Source organism: Rhinopithecus roxellana, chromosome 13 (assembly GCF_007565055.1).
Source record: "Rhinopithecus roxellana isolate Shanxi Qingling chromosome 13, ASM756505v1, whole genome shotgun sequence".
Lineage (NCBI taxonomy): Eukaryota > Metazoa > Chordata > Mammalia > Primates > Cercopithecidae > Rhinopithecus > Rhinopithecus roxellana.
Window position 1 is genome coordinate 108636535 of NC_044561.1, and position 12676 is coordinate 108649210.

General features: G+C 51.6%; 1 long non-coding RNA gene across 1 annotated transcript; it reads left to right on the forward strand.

The window, feature by feature from the left end:
• Positions 1-3906: 3906 nt before the first annotated feature.
• On the forward strand, positions 3907-12445 carry LOC115892756. Its single transcript, XR_004052642.1, has 3 exons — positions 3907-4273; positions 8673-8748; positions 12327-12445. It is a non-coding gene; the product is annotated as an uncharacterized LOC115892756 (long non-coding RNA).
• Positions 12446-12676: the final 231 nt, after the last annotated feature.

The following is a 12676-nucleotide window of genomic DNA, read 5'->3' on the forward strand; positions in this document are numbered from 1 at the left end:
AAAAAAAAAAGTAAAACCTGCAGCCGACGGGGCTAACACACATCTGCTAGGACAGTAGCCTCACTAAATGACTGAGGTTCCCTTCCAGTTCTTAGACCACGAATCTCCTTTCTAGGGTTTTTCTCCCCAGTCCACCCCCTAAGACAGACACAGGCCTTCGCAGGCCTGATTCAGGGTGGAGGAAGGGGAGTCCCAGCTTGAAGGCGAGTTGTTTGCAACCCACAGCTGGGCTCAGGAGCAGGGACGCTGCAACCCAGCTGCTTTTCTGCAGGGCCTTCACCTGTCCTCCAAGGACCAAGGCCAAGGCTGCTATGAGCCCCCCATCTGACCCAAGAGGTTCCCACAATGGTCCTGGGTGGTGGGTCTGGCCACTGGGTAGGTGTGGGAGCTGGGGGTTGCAGGTTCAACTTGGCGAAATGTCAGTACACCCACGGGGTCAGGCAGCTTTTCAGGGACCCAAGGCCATGGAGCTCCAAAGGAGGGCAGCAGGGAGCATGCAGAGAACTGTCCCCACCCAGCTCCCCTCCCACAGGCTCCATGGATCACACTCTGTCTCTCTCACACGCTCCAGGAGAGACACGGCAGCACACACACAGACAGACACAACCAGCACCCACATCCGAGCGCTCACACACATCAGACGCGTGCGCGTCGTGCAGAGACGCCCACATGGAGACACAGATACACACCCTCCCGGAGCCACACAGACGACACCCACGTGCACGCGGGCACAAACACAGGCCCTGCCTACTTGCGAACCAACTCCACCTCCAGCATGGCCACCCTGGCTGGGGAAGGTAGGCCTGCCAGGTGGGTGCCCTGGATCAGCCTCCTTGCCCTGGGAGTCCTCATCATCTGGAAGCCATGGCCTGCCCTGCCCATTGGAGGTCTGCCCGGCCAGGGGCTGCCCAGAGGCAACACAGTAGTTCAGGAGCACCCTGGGGTCAGCTGATCTGGGTCGGGTCTCAGCTTTCCCACCTTCTGGCTCTGTGACCTGGGCAAGTCACTGGGCCTCGCTGAGCTTCAGCTTTCTCATCTGGAAAATGGGTATAACATAGTGCCAACCCTTGACTCCCGTGATCTCTGTAGCCCCCAGGCCTGGAATATCCTAGATGTTCAGTAAACAGAGACTGTTGCTGTCGCCCCAGGGCGGGGGCTCCATGGGCAAATGGCCACTCACCCATTGCAAACTGGCATTTGGTGAATGCACCATATTGGTGGGCTATTATTTTCATGTCTACTTCGGGGGGCTACCTGGGGTCTGAACTTCACTTGTGGGGACCCAGGATGTAGGCCTCCATGTCCAGACTGGCAAAGAGAACCCCATTCCCCTGGCAAAGACAGGGCTGAGCTAGGTAGTCTTAAACAATAAGCAGCCACTCAGCTAGAACTTCGACTGGAATATTCACAGTGTAATACCACAGCTGCAAAATCCAGTGGCTCTTGCCAGTGTATTTTAGACTCTCGAAGATCTTGAAGCACAAATCTCAGAATGTCAGAGCTGTACAGAGGCCTGGGAGACATCTAGTTCAGCTGTCTTGTTCCTAAGATGGAATCCCAGAAGCATGGAGCCTCAAAGAACTTTGAGTCCATTCCAGACCAGTGTGACAGAAATTGGAAACTGAGGCCCAGAGAGGGTGAGCGACTGAGCAAAGCTGCACAATGAGTTAGTGGAAGTGTTGAGACCAGACCCCTGGTCCTGGCTTTATAGCAAGTTTAGATTCAGCCCCTCTATGGAGACCTGGAGGAAGGAAGGCAGAAGAAGAAACATTTGGGCCAAAGTGAGGATATTCTGGAGAACTGTTTTTGAAAAATCAAACCAAAAAGAAAAATGGGAAAAAGGTGCTGGCTTCCCCTTATTTTCTGCCTGTTTTCCTCTGGGCACTCGCTCTCTGCAGCTCTCAGCCGGTTCCAGCTCTGCTCACAAGCTGCTTCCAGCCGCCCACGGGCTTCCTAAAATGGTCTCTGCAAGCTAATTCCAGAGGGTGAATGGCAGAGAGCAGGCCTGCAGGGAGGGGGCGGGGCGGAGGAGTGCACTTCCTTAGCCGTTGCAGGTGCAGACAGACTCCACATCAGTGTTGGACCGGCTGTCCCCAGCTCCAACCCCCTCCCCAGGTGCTTCCATGGCGCCCAGCTGCCGGGACCAGGGGGCCCAGCTTTCACCTCTCACTGCCTGACCTCTTGGAATAGGTTATTTTTCCTTCTTAAATAATTAATTTTTAAAATTTTGTAATAATACGTATTTATCATCAAATAATCATGAAAGTATAAAGAAGAAAATTAAGATCACCTGTAATCAGCTCCGCTAAATGAAACAACCATTAGCAATTAAGCATATATCCTTCCAGTCTTAGGACTCGGCACATATTACAGAGGGGCTGGTTCAGTACATAATGTTCTAAATCCTGTTCTTTTCTTCCAATCATATATTCACAAGCATCTTTCTAATCAACAGTTGCACTTCCACAGCATGATTTTTAGTGGCTGCATGGCACCTTGCACATGACTACACCACGCTTTACTCAACCAATCCCCAATGCCCAGCATTTTAGCTTGTGTCCATTTCTCCCCTATGAGAAACAGTACATGGTTTATTCTTGTAGTTACATCTTTGTAATCAACCTAGTTATTTCCTTAGGACAACTTCCTAGAATTGGAATTACTGGCCAAAGGGTTTATACTTTTTAAACAAGATAAAATGCAAAATTATAATACTGTTCTGTCTTCCTATAATGAATGTGTAATAATGAGGTAATAAATAAAAATCAGAAAATATAGATAAGGAAAAATAAGAGAAAAAAATCATAACTTTCCCCAAATCTTACTACCAAGATATGGTCAAGAATGCTGCTGGAAAGCATCTAGACTTTTTTGTATGTGTGTGTACACATATAATGGGATGATACTATACATGCTGTTTTGTAAAACTGATCATTTGTTCATGTCAATACATAAATTTACATTCACAGTATCACTTTTTTTTTTTTTTTTTAGAGACAGGGTCTCGCTGTGTCACCCAGACTGAAATGCAGTGATTTAATCATAGCTCGCTGCAGCCTTGAACCCCTGGGCTCACACAATCCTCCCACCTCAGCCTCCAGAGTAGCTGGGACTACAGGAACACACCATCACACCTGGCTAACAACAACAACAAAATTGTAGAGATGGAGTCTTTCTATGTTGCCCAGGTTGGTCTTGAACTCCTAGCCTCAAGCAATCTCTCACTTTGGCCTCCCAGAATGTTGGCATTATAGGCGTGAGTCGCCACACCCGGCCCACGGCATCACTTTTATCTGCCACAGCGTATTTCATTCTGTGTTTATACCTTGGTATAACCACTGTCCTGTTTTGGGGAAGTAGGTTTCTGATTTTGCTCCAGTATAAATAGCTCTGTAATGAACATGCTTGGAAAGCAGCTTTGCTTCTTGTCCATATGCGTTCGTAGGCTCTGTAGTAGTGGAATTGCTGGGTCAAGGGTTTTTGTTGTTGTTCGTTTGTTTGTTTTTTGTGTTTGTTTTTGCTGTTGATATCACATCGTTTCTGACTGGAAGTCTAAACAGCAAACCAGCACAGAGGCTCCACTGAGTTGCACGGACGTCTACGGGAAGGGCCCGGAATCTGTAGAACCAGGCAGGAGCTTGTGCTGCGTTTGCTGCTCTCCAGGCTGATTGCTTAGAGAAAGGCCTTGGCCTTGAATGGGGCCTTTCCCCAGGAAGGCTTCTCTGTGCCCAGGAAGCCGGCATCAAAACTAACCCCCCGCCACCGGAAGCCATGAGCACACAAGCCGGTTCCTGCTGGCTGTCCTCCGCCCACTTCCTGCAAACCCAATACCTCACGTGCCCTCTTCCTGTTTCCAGATCCCACTCACCTGAGACCATGCACAGCGGGAGAATGAATGTGACATGTTACAAAGTCCTCATTGTTCTGAGGAGGGGAGAGATGCAGCCAGGGTAGGCGGCCTCGAGACTGGGCAGGTGTGAGCCCGGGCGGTGAGTCTCAGAGGCACATGGAGGGTCCGCCTGGAGAGGACAGAATGCAGGGCCAACCCACAGGACGAGGCCCAGAGCAGGAAGGGCCTGGAGCCTGCAGAGGGCAACAAGGGGAACAGGCCCGGGAAAGGACATGGAGGGCCTGCCCAGAGCTTCTGAGGGTGCTGACGGCCAGGCCGGCCCGGACACCGTCTCGTCTCTCTCCATCCTTCACTGTGCTGCTCTGCTCTCTGGGATCTCAGTTCATTCAGAGTTGGGAAAGGAAAGATCCATCTGAGGAAAAGGTGAGCTGAGAACTAACCAGAAAGACAGGGAGGGAGAGGGCGAGGAAGGGAGAGAGGGAGATAGGAAGAAACAGAAGAGAGGAGAGGCCACCACCCTAAAGAGGAAGCCACACCATCCAGGCCTCCTGACTCCAGCACAGGTCTAAGTGAAGGCCTTCCCCTGTGGTCAGCTCAGCAGTGGCTGCAAGCCAGGCGCGGTGGCTCAGGTCTGTAATCCCAACACTTTGGGAGGCCAAGGCAAGCAGATTGCCTGAGGCCAGGAGTTTGAGACCAGCTTAGGCAACACAGTGAGACCCTGTCTCTACAAAAATATTTTTAAAAATTAGCCGGGTGTAGTGGTGCGTACCTGTAGTTCCAGGTACTCGGGAGACTGAAGTGGGAGGATCGCTTGACCCTGGAGTTAAATATTGCAATGAGCCATGATCGCGCCACTGCACTCCAGCCTGCGTGACAGAGACCAAGTCTCAAAAATTAAAATAACAATAATAGTAAGAGACTGCAACAGACCTTCAAGCTGGGAGAGCAGGTTTTCAGGCAGCTCAGGACCACAATCCCAGTTCTAAAAAGTGCGTGCAGGCACGTCCAACAACGAAGCAGCCATGCAGGTCTGGGCGCCAGCTCAGAGAGGAGGGTCCCGCATTAGGCTCAGCCATTTCGGCTTCTTTCCACTCTTGCCCTGCATTGAATTCCTGTGTTTATTAATCCCCTCCAGAGCACAAGTGAACCCATCTTGTGAGATGAAGGAAAGCGTCAGGGCTGCCCGTTGCAAACCCAGTGTGGCGCAGTGCCCAGGTTGTGTGCTTCGATGCTATGGGCAGCTGCCGAGGAGACATCTCTTGGAGCAAAGTTTCTCTGCTCGTCACCCCCCAACTTCCCTTTTTGTCACTTGATTCAGGTGGGGTTCACCTCTCCGTGGCCTCTCCTCTCTTTTCTTCCCCACCTCTGCACTCTGGGCCTGCTGGGAACGGAGGAGAGATGGGTGGGCCGTGGTGTGCTTCGCTCACAAACATCCACCCAGCGCCCAGGTGTGATTGGGGGAGGCTGGGTGGGCAATGACCTGTGAGCCTGTAGGCCACCCCGTTTCACCCAGGGGACAGCTTCTGGGAGCCTGAGGTCGGAGTTTTGGAGAAAGAACAGAAGCACACCCTTAGCTCCTCCAGGTTGGGGGTGGGTGGAGTGGAGAGCGGGGCTTTTGCCTGAACGGTCAAATCATAAAACTGTGAAGAGCTGGCCAGGCATGGTGGCTCACACCTGTAATCCCAGCACTGTGGGAGGCCGAGATGGGCGGATCACCTGAGGTCAGGAGTTCGAGACCAGCCTGGCCAACATGGCGAAACTCCGTCTCTACAAAAAATACAAAAATTAGCCAGGCGTGGTGGCACACTCCTGTAATCCCAGCTCCTCAGGAGACTGGGGTGGGAGAATCACTTGAACCCGGGGGGCAGAGGTTGCAGTGAGCTGAGATTGTGCCACTGCCTTCTAGTCTGGGAGACAGAGCAAGATTCCATCTCAAACAAACAAACAAAAAAACAAAAAAAAACACAAAATACTGTGATGAGCTGACATTTAAGCGTGCTCAGTACGTGCCTGGAACTGTCGAGTTAGTACGTTGCTTAGATCATAGGAGGTGGGTACGGCCATCATCCCCACTTTTTAGATGGAGGAAACAAGGTGCAGAGGGTGAGTAACTGGCCCAAGATCTCACAACCAGCAGGTGGCAGAGCTGGATTTGGAGCCTGTGATTGTCCCACCCAGCCAAAGTCTAATCAGACTTTCTGTCCTCCAAGCTCTGCGAAGCCATCCTTGGCTTCCCAGAACCTTTCTTTCCCTGGTCCAAGCTCCCAACCCACCCCGTCTGGGCTCGAGAGAGGAAGTCTGGAAGCCACCCGGTCTCCATCCAGTAAAAACATGCTCCTGCCCACTGTAGCCCCAGTGCCTACACAAGTGCCTGCAATATAGTAGCTGCTCAATAAAGATTTGCTGAACAAGGGCCAGGGTCAGTGGCATGTGCCTGTAATCCCAACTACACAGGAGGCTGAGACAGGAGGATCACTTGAGCCCAGAAGTTTGAGACCATACATTGAGACCCCATCTCAAAGGGAAAAAAAAAAAAAAAGTTTGCTGAATGAGCTCTGCCCTGTGTAGCTGGTGCTGGGACTCACGATGGGCCTGCAGCAGTCAGGAGAGAGGCCTGGAGCCAGGCTGCCCTGTCCAGTCCCAGCTGTGTGATGCTGGGCGAGTCACCACATACCTCTGGGTTGCACTTCTCTGCCTGTAGAGAGAGAGATGCCCCAGTGCCTGCCTCCCTTTGTGGGGCCCTGAACAAATGCTCCGTGGAGACATAGCTGCTGTTACTATTGCTGCCATTATCCAGGGACACCATCTGTATTCGACCCTGGGGCTGGCAGAACGTGGTTCTCTCCCCCACTGCCCCTCTCCTGATGCTGATAGAAGCCTGCAGGGGTATGGGGAGCCTGGCCTGGCCCAGGTCCTCTCCTCACCCGTGTCAGGAAAGAGACCCTATCTGCACCTGTCCCCAGCCCAGCCCAGCTGCTATTCTTAGTCCCTCCCCATTTTCCTCATCTCCAGGCATTTTCCCTCCTAAACTTGCTCTGCGTTTCCATAGGAACCAGGGGAGGGTGGAGATGGGGAGAGGGTCCTCCCCCACGGAAGGGAACTTCATTTGGGGCTCTTTGGGAACGGCTGGCAGTGCCTGGTGGAACTTCCCCCACTGCGCCTCTCCCCTCCTCCCCAGACCCCTCCTTGAACAGCCTGTTCCTCCGACCGTTATTTTTAATGCATTTATCTTGCCGCTTAATTTATCCCGCATTGTGATCAGATTTAGCTGAGAGCGCTCCGCAGCCCGGCCTGCCTGCATATTCATGAGCCGGTTCATTCATGCTGCCCCCAGAATGCTGGGCAGTAGTGGGCAGCGCGCTGCCTGGTCCCCGGGTCCCGCCTGCCACAAGGGCAACCGGGGGTCAGAGGTCAAGGGCCCAGGCTGCAGCCAGAGTGTGGTGTAGGGTATAGCACCTGTGGGTAGGGGGTGGAGGGTGTCCCTGGGTGGAGGCTCTGGAGCCAGACTGTGCTAACATCTTTCTCTGCCATTGCCGATAAAATCACTTCACCTCTCAGTTTACTCATCTGCAAAAGGGGACAATAATGTCCCCTGCTCTGGGTCACTGGAAGATCGAATAAGAGAATACACAGAAATGATCACAGTGGTTATTCAGTGTAGTTCCTGCTGAGCAGTGATTCATTGTGGCTCTGGTTCCTGGATAAACGGGGTGGTGGGCTGGTGCACGGGTCTGCTCTGGCGATGAGGCTGTGGGCTATTTCTGTCCAGCCTTTGCTGACTGCTGATACGAGCTCCTCCCCTCAAGTGAGGGTCAGGAGGGCAGTTCCCAAAAGGCAGGTGGGGCCAGAGGATGCAGTCCGGTCTCTCAGGAAGGGCCCCTGGGATCGTCCAGGGTATGTAGCCCCCACCACGGGCCAGCAGGGAGGCTGGGGCTCTGGAAGGAGGCAGGGCTCTAGACTCCAGGTTCTTCTGGCCCTCGGGAATTTCTAGGTCGATTATTCCCTTCAGGTATTCATTGTGTTATTTTACTGTTGCCAAGCCCGTGCTGGGCGCTGGGGATATTGCCCTGTCCTCGGGTGGACTACATCCCATCAGAGAGGTGAATCAGGCTACAGAGTGGTTAGGGCCTTCAGATGAGGCCAGATCAATTGCCTGGGGGGTTCAGAAGGGGAGGAAATCATCCCAGCTGGGCATCCGGAAGGTTTCCTGTAGGAGGCAGCATTTAGGCTGAACCTTGAAAATGTGCCTATAACAAGATTGGACGGAGTAAGATGGATACTTGAGGCCTAAGAGACAGCAAAGGCAAAGGCTGGGGATGGGAACACAGCTTGGGAGAGGCCAGCCAGGTGGAGGCTGGGAGACCCCTGAGCCCCAGGTGAGGGATCCCAACTTACATCAGCCGTCCCCCGAGATGGGAGCCAGGGGGGCCTTACCTCTGTCCCTCACATGCGTGTGCACACAGGGGCCACATTGCAGCTTGCTGGGGAAAAGAGAGGAGCTTCTGCCTGGGTCTCCTGATTAATTTATAATTAAATCAGCACAGACGACATGGAACCATGTTGTCATTAGAGAGCTGGTGAGGGCAGACCGGGATTTCCTTGGGAACTGAGAGGCCTGCCAGTTGGCCACAGTCCACGCCATGCACGGGTGGCCTTCAGGGGCAAGGGGCAGGCACGAGAGGCCAGAGCCTCAGCCATGAGTGAGAAAAACAGCAGCTCACTCTTGGCCATTTACAGTGTTCCCAACACTGTCTTGGTTAATCCTCATGACATGCCATGGGCTGGACCAAGCGGGGTATTATTATTTACTCGTATTTTACAGATGGAGAAACTGAGGTGTAGAGAGCCAAGGGATGAGCCAGCCTGGATCCATGGGTTTTGGAATCAGAAAATCGTGGGTATGAAATTCCGTTGCCAGCTGTGTGCTCTCGGGCAGATTGCTTACCTTCTCTGTGCCTTAGTTTCTCCATCTGTGTATTGGGGACAAGACCCTATCACTTCAAAGCATTGCTTAAGGATTGAATAGGACAACTCACACAAAGAACTTAGCACAGCGCTTGGTGCTTGGCAAATACTCATCAAATGCTGCTACTTACACTTCGCTGTAACTGCTTCTCTCTTGTCCATCTTTCTTGCCAGAATATGGGCTCCATGAGGATAGGGACTGTCTGTCTTGTTAATTTCGTAGTGTTCAATAAATTACTAGTATGTGAGACAACCTTTGGTAAGCTGCAAAGTGCTAAAACCATTAGACACTATTTTCTCTATCTATGTTCTACCTTGCTCTAAAAAGGATTCAAGGAGACAAGTATTAATATTATTATCTTTGTTATTGTCACTGTTATGTACCAACTCTGTTACTCAGAGGTGGTTCTTTCTTAAATTAATATAGGAAAAAATCTAGGCTGGGTGTGGTGGCTCATACTTGTAATCCCAGCACTTTGGGAGGCAGAAGCGGGCAGATCATTTAAGGCCAGGAGTTTGAGACCAGCCTGGGCAACATGGTGAAGCCCCATCTCTACTAAAAATACAAAAAATAGCCAGGTGTGGTGGTGCATACCTGTAATCCCAGTGCTGGTGGAGGCTGAGGCAGGAGAGTCACTTGAACCTGGGAGATGAAGGTTGCAGTGAGCTGAGATCACACCACTGTACTCCAGCCTGGATGACAGAGCAAGACTCTGTCTCAAACAAACAAACAAGAAAGAGAAAGAAAGAAGGGAGGAAGGGAGGGAGGGAGGGAAAGAAAGAAAAAAGGAAAGGAAAGCAAAGGAAAAATAAAAAGTCTAGAAATAGTCAAGGAGCCTCAATTAATAGGTGGCCGCAAGAAGGTGAGGCAGAGACCCGGCTTCTGGAGGGAACATCTAGAGGCAGCTGCAGAAACCTCTGGGCCAACCAAGGAGTTACAGCCTGGGAAGCCCTGGAAGAACTCCTTGCTCTTGTAATTTGGGAGGCTCTGGATTTTCAGCAAGACCAGAGGGGCTGGAGCCTGCAGCCCACCTAAGAAGACTGGATCTAAGGAATCTGCCTTTGAAGAGTGAGAGGGCATTTGGGGATCATCATTATCTTCGTGGCACAGTGGTTTCCACCCTCTCCGCTGGGATCTGAGGTTTCTTACACAAATAACTGTTAAAGTCCCAGATTCTCCAAATGAGTTACTTTAAATACGATCAATTAGAGCGGATTCAAAGTTATCCCTGAGACAGGGTGGCCCCACGCACCTACATTTTTGAGTGGACAGTGAAGGACCAGAGCTATCTGTTGTTCACAAAGCCTCTCTTGCCTGTGCCTCGAGCCCCTGAAGAATGATGACTGTTGGCTGTCCCTCACCTGTGGACATCACATTGTAGCACAGGCTGCTGTGTCCTGCCCGCATTCCCAGAGGTGCCAGCCAAGGGCTCCCTGTGACTCTCAGCCTGAGACTCTGCGCAGAGCCCACTCCTCTAGAAGTGCCAAGACTCGATTCCCCCGGAGCTGCTCTCGAGCAAAGGGCCTGGGGGCTGGTCAGGAAGGACTTCCTTGACCCTCAGTGGGACAGTCACCCACAGCGGCGGCTCATGTCTCCACTTCCCTCCCTTTCCTGGCTCGTTCCCCTTGTGCCAAGTAAACTACTTGCACCCAACTCCTCATCCCAGGATCTGCGCTTGAGGGAACGCAACCGCAGACACACTCCAAAATTACAGTTGCTTTATTGTCCTGCAGAAATTTCTGAGAGGTGTTCAAGTCTATGGATATTTCTGGGAGCGCATCCATCATGTGAGCTGTGAGGGCACCTGGGGCTTGGTTGGGCGGGGTTGGGGGAGCGGTGGTCAGTGGATGGTTCTGGTCAATAGAGCCTGATGATAAATCGAAAGCCTCACCTCAATGCCTGGCAGGAGCAGGTGCAGACCCTGAACTGAGGACTCTGCTGAAGCAGGGAGGCACCTGATTTGTTTGGTAGTCACCAATTAAGCACCTACTGTATGCTGAGGATGAAACAGGTGAATGAGATAGCAACCATCTTTGTCCCTGGGGAGCTCTGAGTCCATGGGGGAAGAGAATCGTATCAATGCATGGATCAAGGTTAGAGACGAGTGAAGAAGAACTTCAGAGGCCTCTGGTAAAATTCGTCCATTCTTTTAAGGCATTTATTGAGTACTTATGGCTTATGAGGCACCATGTTAGGCCTTGTGGATGAAAGAGATAGGCTATCATCACTCTCTACTCAGAAAGGAGACAAGGTAACATCTGACATTTACTAAGCTCCTACTACTGTGTGCCAGGCACTGAGTAGGGTGCTTTCCATAGTTTATCTCATTCCTTTTTGTTTGGTTGTTTTTGTTCTGTTTTGTTTGTTTGTTTATTTATTTTGATCTCGCTCTGTCACCCAGGCTGGAGTGCAGTGGTGTGATCTCGGCTCACTGCAACCTCCACCTCCCAGGTTCAAGTGATTCTCATGCCTCAGTCTCCCAAGTAGCTGGGATTACAGATGTGTACCACCATACCTGGCTAATTTTTGTATTTTTAGTAGAGGTGGGGTTTCACCATGTTGGCCAAGCTGGGCTTGAACTCCTGACCTCAGGTGGTCTGCCCACCTCAGCCTCCCAAAGTGCTGGGATTAGGTGTGAGCCACTGCGTCCAGCCTTGTTTTGTTTTTTTGGAGACAGGGTCTTGCTCTGTTGCCGAGGCTGGAGTGCAGTGGTGCAATCATAGCTCACTGTAGCCTTGATCTCCTGGGCTCAAGCTATCCTCTCACCTCAGCCTCTCAAGTAGCTGAAACTACAGGCACGCACCACCACGTCCAGCTAATTTTTGTATTTTTTGTAGAGACGGGGTTTCACCATGTTGCTCAGGCTGGAATCTCATTTCTTATCACAACAAATCCATTATGGGGGTAGCTATTCTTATCTCCACACAGAGAAGAGGCCCTGAAAGGTGATGCAGCTCACAAGACCAAATGGCTGGGAAGTGGCAGAGCTGGGCTTCAACCTAGATCTGTCGGATTCCCAACCCCCCATACTATTTTTTCCCTCGCATCAGACCACAGTCTGTGGCTTTTGTCTTAAATACCCACTGAGTGAACCAGTTTTTAAAAGAACAAAACCTGGAAGCAAACCAGGCCAGGCTCAGATGGAGCTAGAACAAGCTTTTGCTGGGGTCAATCTCCCGCTCCGAGCCCCTGCCTCATCTACAGGGGACCCAAGCCTGGTCTGTGACCCCTGTCTGTAGGGAATCCAGGACACCTGGAAGCTGACCTCATTTCACCCTAAAGAGTCAGGGAAGGGAGGCTCCGGAGAGGCCCTGCTCCCTGTGCCCAGTGGGTCTCCCCTGTGGACTGATACATGGTTCAGCAAAGCCCAGACCCTCCCTGCCACCTCCCCAAAGGTAGTCAAGACAGGACCTGGCTGCTGATGGGAGGATGTTCCTGTTATTACTACAGGAAAAAAAAAATCAGCCTAAATCTTAGTGGCCTAAACTAACAATTTTGTTACGTTTACAGACTCTGTGGGTCAAGAATTTGGGCAAGGCACAGTGGGGGCGTGAGCTCAATGATGCCCGCTGTCTCACCTAGGAAGATTCAGTAGCTGGGGGCACCATGACAGCTGGCAGCTGGAATCATCTGAGGATCATCACCCACGTGTCTGACGGTTGATACTGGCTGTCAGGTAGGACTTCAGCTGGGCTGTCAGCTGCAACAGCTACCTGTGTGCTATCTCTTCCTGTGGGCTAGTTTGGGCTTCCTCCCAGCATGGCGGCTGAGTTCTAAGGACACATTGGGTTCTAAAGGCTCTCTTCCCAAAAGAGCCAAGTAGAAGCTGAATCTCTTTTAAAACCTAACTTTGGAAATCA